The sequence below is a fragment of the Vicia villosa genome, linkage group LG3 (genome assembly GCF_029867415.1).
Source record: "Vicia villosa cultivar HV-30 ecotype Madison, WI linkage group LG3, Vvil1.0, whole genome shotgun sequence".
Lineage (NCBI taxonomy): Eukaryota > Viridiplantae > Streptophyta > Magnoliopsida > Fabales > Fabaceae > Vicia > Vicia villosa.
Window position 1 is genome coordinate 83,980,189 of NC_081182.1, and position 12,879 is coordinate 83,993,067.

The following is a 12,879-nucleotide window of genomic DNA, read 5'->3' on the forward strand; positions in this document are numbered from 1 at the left end:
AAGGCCCAAGCGCTGCCTATAAGAAGATTTCTAATCCTACTTCCAGAGGGAGAGTTTTTGGCGTGAAGAATTTTGCGCATTTTGGTTTATTGTCACGTGTGTGTGTTAGTGTTTTCTTGTAATCCAAGCAATTGTCACTTTGATGATTGTATTGGAATAGGGTGTTTTGAGTTGTAATTGGTTGTGTCACTCTAAGCTTTTAAGCACGAGTGATGTGTCTCTTGATTGAAGCTTTTAAGCAAGATCAAGATTTATTTGGAGTGTGTCTTCAATTTGCTTTTCGTAGTTTTCTGTTTGTTATCACTGCTGTGATTGAGGAGGAGTGAGTAGACTCAGGTCCAGCACTAGATTGAAATTGTATGGGGTAGGTCTTAAGTAAGGGGTATAAACTGGTAGTTTTGACTCTAAATTAATACTGCTTATAGTGGATTTCCTCCCTAGCTTGGTAGCCCCCAGAGTAGGTGTTATTTCACACCGAACTGGGTAAACAATCTCTCGCGTTCCTAACTGTGTTTGTTTACTCTTTGCAAAATTTTATTATCAGTTCTGAAGTGGATTTCATAACATTCGTTACTACATTCATTGTGTGTTACTAGTATTTTCAATTGGCACCAGAGCAGGCACCCTGCCTGTTTATTTCTGGGTGAGATATAGGGACAATAAATTCTGGTACTATGGACAAGGATGTAGTAGTATTTGGGAATAGACCACCCATTCTGGATGGGTCTAACTATGACTACTGGAAACTTCGTATGGTAGCCGTTCTGAATTCCGTGGACAACAAGGCTAGGAGAGCTGTGAACAAAGGATGGGAACATCCTGCGAAGAAAGAGAAAGATGGAACAACTGTGTTAATACCCAAAGAAGAATGGAGCAAAGATGAGGAAGAGCTGGCTTTGGGCAACTCCAATGCTCTAAATGCATTGTTCAATGGAATAGACAAGAATATATTCAGACTTGTGCAGCACTGTGAACTGGCCAAAGATGTTTGGGATACTTTCAAAACAACTCATGAAGGCACATTCGAGGTGAAGATGTTTAGACTTCATATGTTAACTACTAAGTTTGAAAATCTCAGGATATGAAAGAGGATGGGACCATTCATGATTTTTACATGAATATTCTTGAAATTATCAATACCTCAGGAGCCTTAGGAAAAAAATGTTTGAAGAAAAGCTAGTGAGAAAGATCCTCATATCACTGCCTAAGAGATTTGCTATGAAGGTTACTGCTATAGAAGAAGCTCAGGATATCAGCAAAATAAAGGTAGATGAACTCATTGGTTCCTTCCAAACATTTGAGATGGGTATATGTGACAATGTTGAAAAGAAGAACAAGAGCATAGCGTTTGTATCTAACACTGAAGATGACTCAAAAGAAAGCAATGGTGGAAGTGATGAAAATCTATCAGAAGCCATAGCCATGCTTGGAAGACAACTCAACAAGTTTAGTAAAAGAATATATCAGAAGTCCAGACCAAATGTCAAGAACACTCCATCTGACAACAGCAAGACTTATGATTCTAGTAGAAAATCTAAATCTAAAGAGAAGCCTAACCAAGGCAAAGGGATTCAGTGCCATGGATGTGAAGGCTATGGACACATTAGAGCTGAATGCCCCACCAAGATATGGTCTTGTTAACGATATGTCAAACAAGATGTCTTCTTTTATTGATTTGTAAAATATATGTGATAGATTGACTTAACCATATTGGTGGATATATTTAACTCATTTGGATTTAGTGAAATATATATGGTCTTTGGGCTTTCTCATCATATTTGGGAGTGGCCATTTTTTCAAGAAGTCTCGTGACATGGCAGGCTCGCTCAAGTGTCGAGCATGTGACCAAACTCGTTGTGCCACATTTAAGATTCCTTGTGTGTTATATGTGACTGTAGTATGTAGTATGTGGATCAATAACTTTGATAATATGTGGCTATAGGTTGTAATATTTATGACATTCAAATAGTCTCCAAGCACGACGTAAGGGTGAAATAATTAAAGATAAAATAGGATGACTCAAAGTCCCCCAAGCACCATGCATGTAAGGGTGGAGTGACTAAGAAGATGATTTAACCTAGTGACATTGTTATTTGGGTTTTAACCTAAATGCTCGATTGAAATAGCTTATTCTATTTTTGCCATTTAATTTTTAGGGTTAAATATGTTTTTGGTCCCTATAAATAATCCATAATTCCATTTTAGTCTCTTCAAAACTTTTTAATTGAATAGTGGTCCTCAATAATGTTTTTCGTCCATACTTTTGATCCATCCAGTCAACTTCTTGTCACAAATACTGGTGATTCACGTTGTGAAATACTAGACTAAAGAGCTCAAATTTGGATTAACCTAGTTGTTGAAAATGATTTATTATAAAGTATGAGTTATGCATATTTGGGTCACACAATTTAAGTCACAACTTTCTTTGACTAAAATCAAACATGATAAAATCTGGGTTTTTTTCTCATCTTGACTCAAATTGTTATATCGCTAGATTCAAATTATTATTTTTCATCTTAACTCAAATCAAAGTGTCATTTTTACTCTATTTTATTTCCTTATTTCTAACCAAAAAAATATTTTCTTTCTCTAGCTCGTAACTTTTACATAAAGCATTCATAATCTTACCTCTGAGTGTTTTGCCAATCACACAAATTTTCTCTATCAAATTAAACTCAAAGAAAAATAAATAAATTTAATGTTGATTTCGTAAGTGTTAGCAAGTGTTATGTGAGATTTTTCTAAAAACTTCATCTTCAACCTCTAGCTAAAATACCATTGTTGAGTATTGCTCAACTGTAACAGAGATTATGAGTTGTAGTTAAGAAGTGATTTATGTGAATACAAGATCACACTCACAAAGATGTTTTTGATTCATGGCAAACTCAACAAGCATACAAGCAACAAGGCACAAGCAGAAGAACTCAAAAGAAAAGCAAGCATTGGTCACTTATGACAGAGCAGGTTGACCTACTATGCATATAGGTCGACTCAACACAAGCAAAACAAGAAAAATGCAGAAAAGCAGCAGCTAGGTCGACCTACTGTCAACCCAGGTCGACCTAAAATGGAGAAAATCTCATACACTTCTGCTAGGTCGACCCACACATCAACTAGGTCGACCTAATCTGAGGAAATGTCCCCAAAACGCATCTGAAGTGGATTCTGGTCGACCTACTCCTTTAACAGGTCGACCTAACTGGGAACAAATAACATCCAAAGGATATGCAGCTCTGTTAGGTCGACCTAAGCACCACAAGAGGTCGACCTATCTGATCAAAAAGAATATGCAGCTCTGTTAGGTCGACCTAAGCATCACAAGAGGTCGACCTATCTGATCAAAAATGCCAGAATTTCTGGTTTTCTCTGCTCCAACTGATAAGCTCTCATATATATTGTCCAAGGTTCAATTATTGAATAGAACACCAACGACTGAAAGATACACAAAGGCTTCTCATCTTCGTTCTTCGTCATCTCCAACACAATTACACATAATCATTCTTGCGTTGAGGGTTAGTGATCGAGTTCGATAACGTCCATGGAACGAAATTGAAGATTCCTAGTGGGTGAAGATTTGTGGGGTTTTTGGTGAATAAAATCCGAGGGTTTTGTCCTCCAAGATAGGTGTTTCTTGGGGGTTTTTATCAAGAGGTTTCATCTAGGATCCATCTGAGTGTGAAGATTGAAGAACAAGGGTTCAAGGCAATTCAAGACACTGCAGAAAAGGGATCAAGTGAAGCTCTTGGATCACCTTGATCTGGTTCAGGATTAAGGGGGAAGAAGATTCAAAGGATCGACAAATTCGGTTTATTGTTTATCGCTTTGTTTTCTTCTTTGTATAAACTGCTTTCAACATTAATGGAAGATTTCCTAATTTCAATTTGGAATTGGGGGCAGACGTAGTCGTAGCGAGGACGATCGACGAACTGCCTGAACAAATATCGTGTTCTTGTCGCTTTTATCTTTTCATTTACGTTCTGTTCATATTTGGTCATAATTGCAAAATTGATTAACGATTCAAGTGTTAAAATTGTGAATTAAAGTTCTGCATAAACATCACAATTCACCACATCTTGAATCATCATCAATTTGAACATTATCACCAAGTGTTTGTCGTTTTGCTTATTCCATTATTACTGCATTGCAAACCAAAGTTTGTCAATTTAGAAGATAATTGATTTTCAGCAGTGAAACGTATTGATTCGATAACATATCACTTCATCATTAATCTCAATTATCTTGTGGTTTTGTCACATATACGACCCTTGCAATAACGGTCCGGAATAAACGCAAGTCGATTCAGAACCGCTTTCGCTTTAGTTCGAAATAATTCCGAAAAACTCTGTGAGATCTATTCACCCCCCCTCTAGATCCTCAGGCCAGCGTCTAACAAGTGGCATCAAGAGCTCTGGTTTATTCCGTGCTACGTGAAACACTTATTGGAAAGATGGCTTCCGGACCTAAAGGGGCTCACAATAGAGCTCCAGTTTTCAACGGTGAAAACTATGGCTATTGGAAGGATTGTATGTGTGTCCACATCAATGCAATTGATAGGAACATCTGGACAGCTATTGTCAATGGTCCCTTTCAGATCACCATGACAAATGCAGCTGGTGCAGTTGTTCCAAAACTAGAAAATACTTGGGATGCTGAAGATGAAAAGAGATATGCATACGATTGGAAAGCGAGAAACATTCTAATCTCAGCTCTAGGAGTTGATGAATACTATCGCGTTTCCCATTGTAGATCCGCTAAAGCTATGTGGGACACATTGCAAGTTGCCCAAGAGGGAACGGATGATGTCAAACTAGCTAGGATTAATACGTTAACTCAAGAGTTCGAACTCTTCCACATGGAAGATGGTGAATCCATCGAAAACATGCAGAAGAGATTCGTTCACCTGAAAAATCGGTTAAATTCTCTTGATAGACCTGTTTCCAATGCAGTTGCTACTAACAAAATCTTAAGATGCTTGAACAGGGAATGGCAACCCAAGGTTACAGCAATAAAGGAAGCAAATGATCTAAACACCTTAGACATTACCACTCTCTTTGGTAAACTAGAGGAACATGAACAACACCTTAAATGCCTTGACATGCATGAGAAAAGGGCAAAGAAAGAAAAGAACATGGAGAAAGAGGTAGAGAAGAAGTCAATAGCTCTAAAAGCTTCAAGCTCCAATACCTCAAGACAAGAGCTAGAGGATAGTGATACAAGTGATGACGAAGACTCCGATGATGAGGAAATGGGACTGTTTGTGCGAAGATACAACAAATATCTAAAGAAAAATGGAGCAAAACATTCTGACAAAGGCTTGATCAACTATAGAAAGCAATCAAACAAGTTCAAACAAGATGACGACAACAAAGGAAAAATCAAAGGCCCTTGCTTTAATTGTGGGAAAGCCGGTCACTACAAACCGGATTGTCCATACCTTAAGAAGGAAAAAGAGAAGAACCAAAGCAAAGGTCATAACAAATCTAAGAGAGCCTACATAGCATGGGAAAGTGATTCATCTAGTGAAAGCTCATCAAGCGATGAAGAAAAATCAGCAAACCTATGTTTTATGGCTCATCAACACAAGAAAAAGAAAGCTGTAAGTCATCTTAAACCTGAACTCGTAGATAAGGTATCTCATTCTCAACTAAAACTTGCTTTTGAAGAATTACATAGAGATGCAATTAAAGCTTTCAAACTTTTGGCCTCAAATAAGAAAATCTTTTCATATCTTGAATCAAAAGTTGAGAAAACCGAAAAGGATATGGAAGCTTTAAAACAATCTATGCTAGACATTCAAAAGGATAAAGTTGAAATAGATCCTACATCATGGTTTGGTTGTGAGACATGTCACATTTGGCAAAAAGAAGTAAGAGATCTAAAAGCCAAGTTAGACAAGGCTCTACAACCAAAAGTGACTTTTGCGGTTGATCCAAATAAGTTCAAAAGATCGTATACTCCTTTATATAGTAAATACACTTTTGTACCAAAAGTATCAACTGGCAAAACAGCATATTCTCATCATATTACCTGTCATTATTGTTGCAAAAAGGGACATACCATTGAAAAATGCAAATTTAGGAGAATTTTAGTTCCTAAAGGAGTATTTCAATGGGTGCCTAAGTGCAACAACCTCTGTACTCACCACCTAGGACCCAATGAAGATTGGGGACCTTCCATTCTAAATTAATTTTTGCAGGAAAAGTGTCTTGACATCGCCGAAAGGTGATGATCCCTTGATAGCTGATGCTCAAGACACATAAAGGAAGACATATCACTCTTGGTATGTCATCTATGAAGACAGCAATCGAAGAACTATACTTGGCAAAGAAAATGTAGGTGACCTGGCCACCACTAATGTATAAGATACATCACAAATACAAGTTAACCCGAAAAACACAAAGGTCGCATTACTTGATGTGCAATTGGCAAGTTGCATTGCAAGAAAATTTAAACTTATTCTAAGCAGAATAATGTTTGGGACCCTGTCCCGCATCCGGGAGAACATCAAGTAATCGATACTAGATGAGTTTTTCGCAAAATCAAGCAATCAAGTTATGAAACATTCTATCAAGACAATTCATCATCAAATCTAGGAGTATGGCACACTGACAAGAGGATTCCACACAATGATGACAAAACACCTACATATTGAGAAAGCGGTAACATGTTTATTGTTCACTTCCAAAAATTTTATTGATACTATAATATGCTATCAATTAACATGCTTATAGTGACTTCATATATGTTTATCTATATATCTCAATTACATATATATGTCTATCATCTCCATTCATAACATATCATGTTTTGGGCATACAAGCAAGTAACTAAGCATAAATGCATCATTTAGTAACATCCCTAAGGCATTTCAAACATTTGAAGCAACTTAGGTCGACCTAACCTGCATCTGAGTCGACCTACAGAAGAAAACTTTCAGCAGAAACCAAAAATGCCCAGTTACGTCGACCTACCCTCTTTTTAGGTCGACCTAATCTGCAATTTTTTAAAGGCTTCTCTGTTAGGTCGACCCAGCCTTCATTTAGGTCGACCTACTGCGTCAAAAATTTCCAAATTTGGGTCTGTTGGTCGACCCGACCCATCCCTATTCATTCATAATCATTCCTCTTTTCTTTCCCACTCATTCTCACATCATTGTGTACGGCCAACCCTAATTCCTCAAACCCAAAGGTTGTCAAAAATCATCCCTCTCACACAAATCATCAGCAAGAATGCCTCCAAAATCAAGAAAGGGAAAGGAAATCGCATCTGGATCATCCTCTCAACCAGTAAGTGCTGTAGCCCTTGTTCATCCTGATTGCAAAGAAAATTTTGAAAAATGGCAAATGAAAAGGAAGGTAGTCAAGCAATATATCTATAATCAACATGTTGCTAAGCACATGCACATTCCTGATGTTGTCAGTCTTGTTCAGCATCAAAATGTTCACCCCCTTTTGGAGTGTGCCACACCGTATTGTGAAAACACTGTTAGGGCTTTCTATGCAGGGTTCACAAGAGAGGAAGGTTGTAATTTTAGGTTTAAGATGGGGTCGAGATCCCATATTGTTGACAAACGAGCCTGGATAAGTATCTTTGGTCTTACACTCTTAGGAGATGAAGTTCGTATAGAAGACGGTGACTTTCCGGCCAACTATGATCATGTCGCCTACATGAAATCTATTCTCAAAGACCCTGCCGTCTTTGACAAGCAAAATGAATCCATCACAGCCGGTCACCTAAAAAGAGATTCTAGGCTCCTCAACTGGATTATCTCAAGAGTCATTCAACCACGAGCAGGCGGATTCTCAAGGATTGAACGAAATGAGGTTGTGTTAATGTACCTGATTCAAAACAGGACACGTGTGCACTGGCCACACTTTCTAACTGCCAAGTTTGAAGAGGTAAAGCAGAAGACTACTGCTCTATGCTATGGCTCAATCATTCAAACAATCGTGAACCATTTCGGCATGAAACTCGATGGATTGTCCTACATTCACATGAAACAGAATCAAGACTTCTCCCAAACAACCTTAACCCTCATGGGATACCATTGGGATCCAAATAAGAAAACCTACTATCTCATTCAAAAGGGAACCGAAAAGATCATCTACAACTATGATGATCCTACGGAATTTGGTCACATTGCAGGGAATGAAGAAGAAGGAAATGATCAAGAAATAGCAAATGATGAGGATCACACCATGGAAGATGTAGCTCATGACACGGACTCAAATTGGCAATATGTACCTCCTCAAGAGGAAGAAATTCCTTGGGGATACACGGCTCCACCTCCGCCGGATCAGTCCAACATCATCTCCATGCTTGAAAATATGCAACTCCTACAGCAACAACACTTTGACACACAGCAGCTTCAGTTCCAGAACATGCAACAACTTCAACAAGATCGATATGACGAACAACAACGTCAATATCAATCTCTATACAGCCTGGTTCAAGACCACAAAAATGACTGAGACATTTGCATCAAACTCTACTCTAAGACAGAATCAGCTTGAGGAGACTGCACTGAATCATCATGCAAATATAAGTCAAAGCTTCAATACTCTAAACCACTCCGTGCTTGATCTGTTGGAACAAGTTGAAGAGGATCGTCCTCATACATTTCAAAGAGGAAGGGGAAGAAGGGGGCAGGCGTTAGGATGCATTCTCCATCATATCATCATATTATTACATTTCATTTCATTATCCTTATGTTATGTTCTTACATATTGTCGTACTGTTTTTTTTAATCTCTTGGATTATCATGTATGTTAAAGTGTACCCTTAAACATGTTTGATTCTCATGGTTTCGCTATCTACATTTTATCTATTACTATGAATGCTGGTATTGTTATCTATGTTTCTCTCGTTATTCTTCTGTTTTTCTTGTATCTTTTTTGATGTTGTCAAAGGGGGAGATAGATGCTGAGTGTACGGGGGAGCTCAGCTGAGTGAATAGATGCTGAGTGTACGGGGGAGCTTTTACTACTCATTGCCAAAGCTTCCACTACCGGTTTTCCATCATCAAAAAGGGGGAGTATGTGAATACAAGATCACACTCACAAAGATGTTTTTGATTCATGGCAAACTCAACAAGCATACAAGCAACAAGGCACAAGCAGAAGAACTCAAAAGAAAAGCAAGCATTGGTCACTTATGACAGAGCAGGTCGACCTACTATGCATATAGGTCGACTCAACACAAGCAAAACAAGAAAAATGCAGAAAAGCAGCAGCTAGGTCGACCTACTGTCAACCCAGGTCGACCTAAAATGGAGAAAATCTCATACACTTCTGCTAGGTCGACCCACACATCAACTAGGTCGACCTAATCTGAGGAAATGTCCCCAAAACGCATCTGAAGTGGATTCTGGTCGACCTACTCCTTTAACAGGTCGACCTAATTGGGAACAAATAACATCTAAAGGATATGCAGCTCTGTTAGGTCGACCTAAGCACCACAAGAGGTCGACCTATCTGATCAAAAAGAATATGCAGCTCTGTTAGGTCGACCTAAGCATCACAAGAGGTCGACCTATCTGATCAAAAATGCCAGAATTTCTGGTTTTCTCTGCTCCAACTGATAAGCTCTCATATATATTGTCCAAGGTTCAATTATTGAATAGAACACCAACGACTGAAAGATACACAAAGGCTTCTCATCTTCGTTCTTCGTCATCTCCAACACAATTACACATAATCATTCTTGCGTTGAGGGTTAGTGATCGAGTTCGATAACGTCCATGGAACGGAATTGAAGATTCCTAGTGGGTGAAGATTTGTGTGGTTTTTGGTGAATAAAATCCGAGGGTTTTGTCCTCCAAGATAGGTGTTTCTTGGGGGTTTTTATCAAGAGGTTTCATCGAGGATCCATCTGAGTGTGAAGATTGAAGAACAAGGGTTCAAGGCAATTCAAGACACTGCAGAAAAGGGATCAAGTGAAGCTCTTGGATCACCTTGATCTGGTTCAAGATTAAGGGGGAAGAAGATTCAAAGGATCGACAAATTTGGTTTATTGTTTATCGCTTTGTTTTCTTCTTTGTATAAACTGCTTTCAACATTAATGGAAGATTTCCCAATTTCAATTTGGAATTGGGGGCAGACGTAGTCGTAGCGAGGACGATCGACGAACTGCCTGAACAAATATCGTGTTCTTGTCGCTTTTATCTTTTCATTTACGTTCTGTTCATATTTGGTCATAATTGCAAAATTGATTAACGATTCAAGTGTTAAAATTGTGAATTAAAATTCTGCATAAACATCACAATTCACCACATCTTGAATCATCATCAATTTGAACATTATCACCAAGTGTTTGTCGTTTTGCTTATTCCATTATTACTGCATTGCAAACCAAAGTTTGTCAATTTAGAAGATAATTGATTTTCAGCAGTGAAACGTATTGATTCGATAACATATCACTTCATCATTAATCTCAATTATCTTGTGGTTTTGTCACATATACGACCCTTGCAATAACGGTCCGGAATAGACGCAAGTCGATTCAGAACCGCTTTCGCTTTAGTTCGAAATAATTCCGAAAAACTCTGTGAGATCTATTCACCCCCCCTCTAGATCCTCAGGCCAGCGTCTAACAATTTATTAGGTGTTCTAATATTCTTATGAAAATTACTTGTTATAAGATTGAGGAATCATATTGTGATTGTGATTTTTTGATATTGACATCCAATAAAGAGTTTCTTCTTTGAGAGGTCTATGAGTTTTTAGAACCTTTAACAAGTTCAAAGACTCTGACAAGGGAATTTCATTAGGATCGAGTGAAGATCATTGTGAATGAAATTTTGGAGTGTTTTGATTTTGAGAAGGTGGTTTGCTTAAAAATTTAAGATCTTGAAGGATTTGCATCCTAGTGAGTTGTGTACATAAAGAGGAGAATCAATATTTAGATATGTGTTATGTACTATTTAGTTTTTAGTTTGTCTATGATTATTTTTTATAACAAAATAAACTTTTAAATTTTCGATTATTGGAAGACTTAACAATTTTCAATGGTTTGCCATTGAAGACTGGACTAGGTGCAAGCGAGGACGACGCACCGGACCAGAATAAATCCCGATGTACAATTTCTATATCACTTATCTCTTTTAATTTATGTATAGAATTCACATGTTAGGTCCTAATTAATTTATAGTTTAAATGTGCTTATGGTTTATTTTTCATAAAGATTTAGTGTTTAAACTTTGGTCTGTGTTATATTAGGTAAGCATTTCTTTTTGGTGATTTAATGTTTAAGCTTAAGTTTGTGTTATATCAATTAATCAAATTATACTCAAACATATTTGTTTGAATCCAATTTGGTTATTTTCCATATTGTTGATTAGTTTATTCATTATCATATTATTATTAATGAATTCATTTGTACCTAAATTCGATCGCATGACCTCTTTTAAAATGCTTTTTAAACTTTCGCTCCTATTGAAAATAGAAGGTAAACATATTTTAGAATATTTTCTTTACAAAAATAGAAGGTAAACATACATTTTATCTTATTTCGACAAATATGATTGATGTAACCATTGTATTTTTCCTGTTATAAATAACACATACAGAGTATTGTTATGAATAGCTGTTAATGTATTACTGCAATAGAAATCATGTGTGATAGCTTTACTTCAAACACTATAAACAATTCTATTCATCTCTAGGGTGACTATTTTTTAGATTGTGATTGTTAAGAAATCTTATAAGAATTTCGTGTGATAGCTCTACTTCAAATACTTTCGTGTGATAACTCTACTTCAAACATTTTTGATTTTTTTTTTGTCTTTCTCTTGTTACATATACTATTATCAACAATATAACTAAGAAAATAAACTAATACCACTTTCTCTAATTTACCCTCATCTATTCAAAAAATTTATACTACATAAAGGGCTAATGGGTATTTAACAATAAATCAATTAATTTATAAACCAAGTCTTTCCAACAATGACACGTGGCACTCATTTTCCACCTTACATACAATACTTTCTCACTTCATCTCATTTTCCATCCCTCTCTCTTGTATACACATAACCCCAAACATTTCTCTTCTCCTCTCTCTCTCTCTCTCTCTCTCTCTCTCTCTCTCTCTCTCTCTCCCCTTTCTCTTTTCCATTCAAACCCTAGCACCGCCGCCACCCCTCCACCCTATCTATGGCCAATACCATCTCCAATGGAAAAATCAAATTCATATTCGCACTCCTCATCTCACGGTCTTCCGAATAAACCGATTGAATTTTTGTTTCGATCAACCTCGTCGTCGACCAATGTTTCTCCTTCTCCGTTCGTCACAGCTCGAAACGGAAAAAGGAAACATTTTTATCTCTCTTATCCTCATGTTCTCTTTAGGGAACCAAACATCTTTTAGATTGGAAAACTTTATCGGAAACCCATTTCTCGTCTCCATCTCCAGCCACCAACGCTTTTAACAATAAAACAAATTATGGTTTGTAGTAGATAAAACTTAGCATATGAAGTTAGTATATTAAGTCAATTTATGGAAATTTTTGGTTAAGTTTATTGGAAGGTTTTGACGTGGATTCTAAAGTACTTGTATGGTTCATCAAAGGATGAATTGAAATACACAGAAAGCTTAAAAGGAAGACACTTTGGATGGTTTTGTGGATGCAAACTATGCGGGAAATATAAACACTAAAAAATCCTTATCGGATTGTGTTTAAGTTGTTTTGAATAACTATAAGCTGGAAGAAAAATCAACAATCAACAGTCGCATTATCTACCACTTAAACATAAAATATTGTCTTGGTTAAATGGTTGATGTTGTGAATTCAATGCCAATAACGAAGTATAAAACAAGGAAAGAATAAAGAACAAGGAAGAGGAAGAACACAAGAATTGGTTATAACTGCTATTCTTTTAC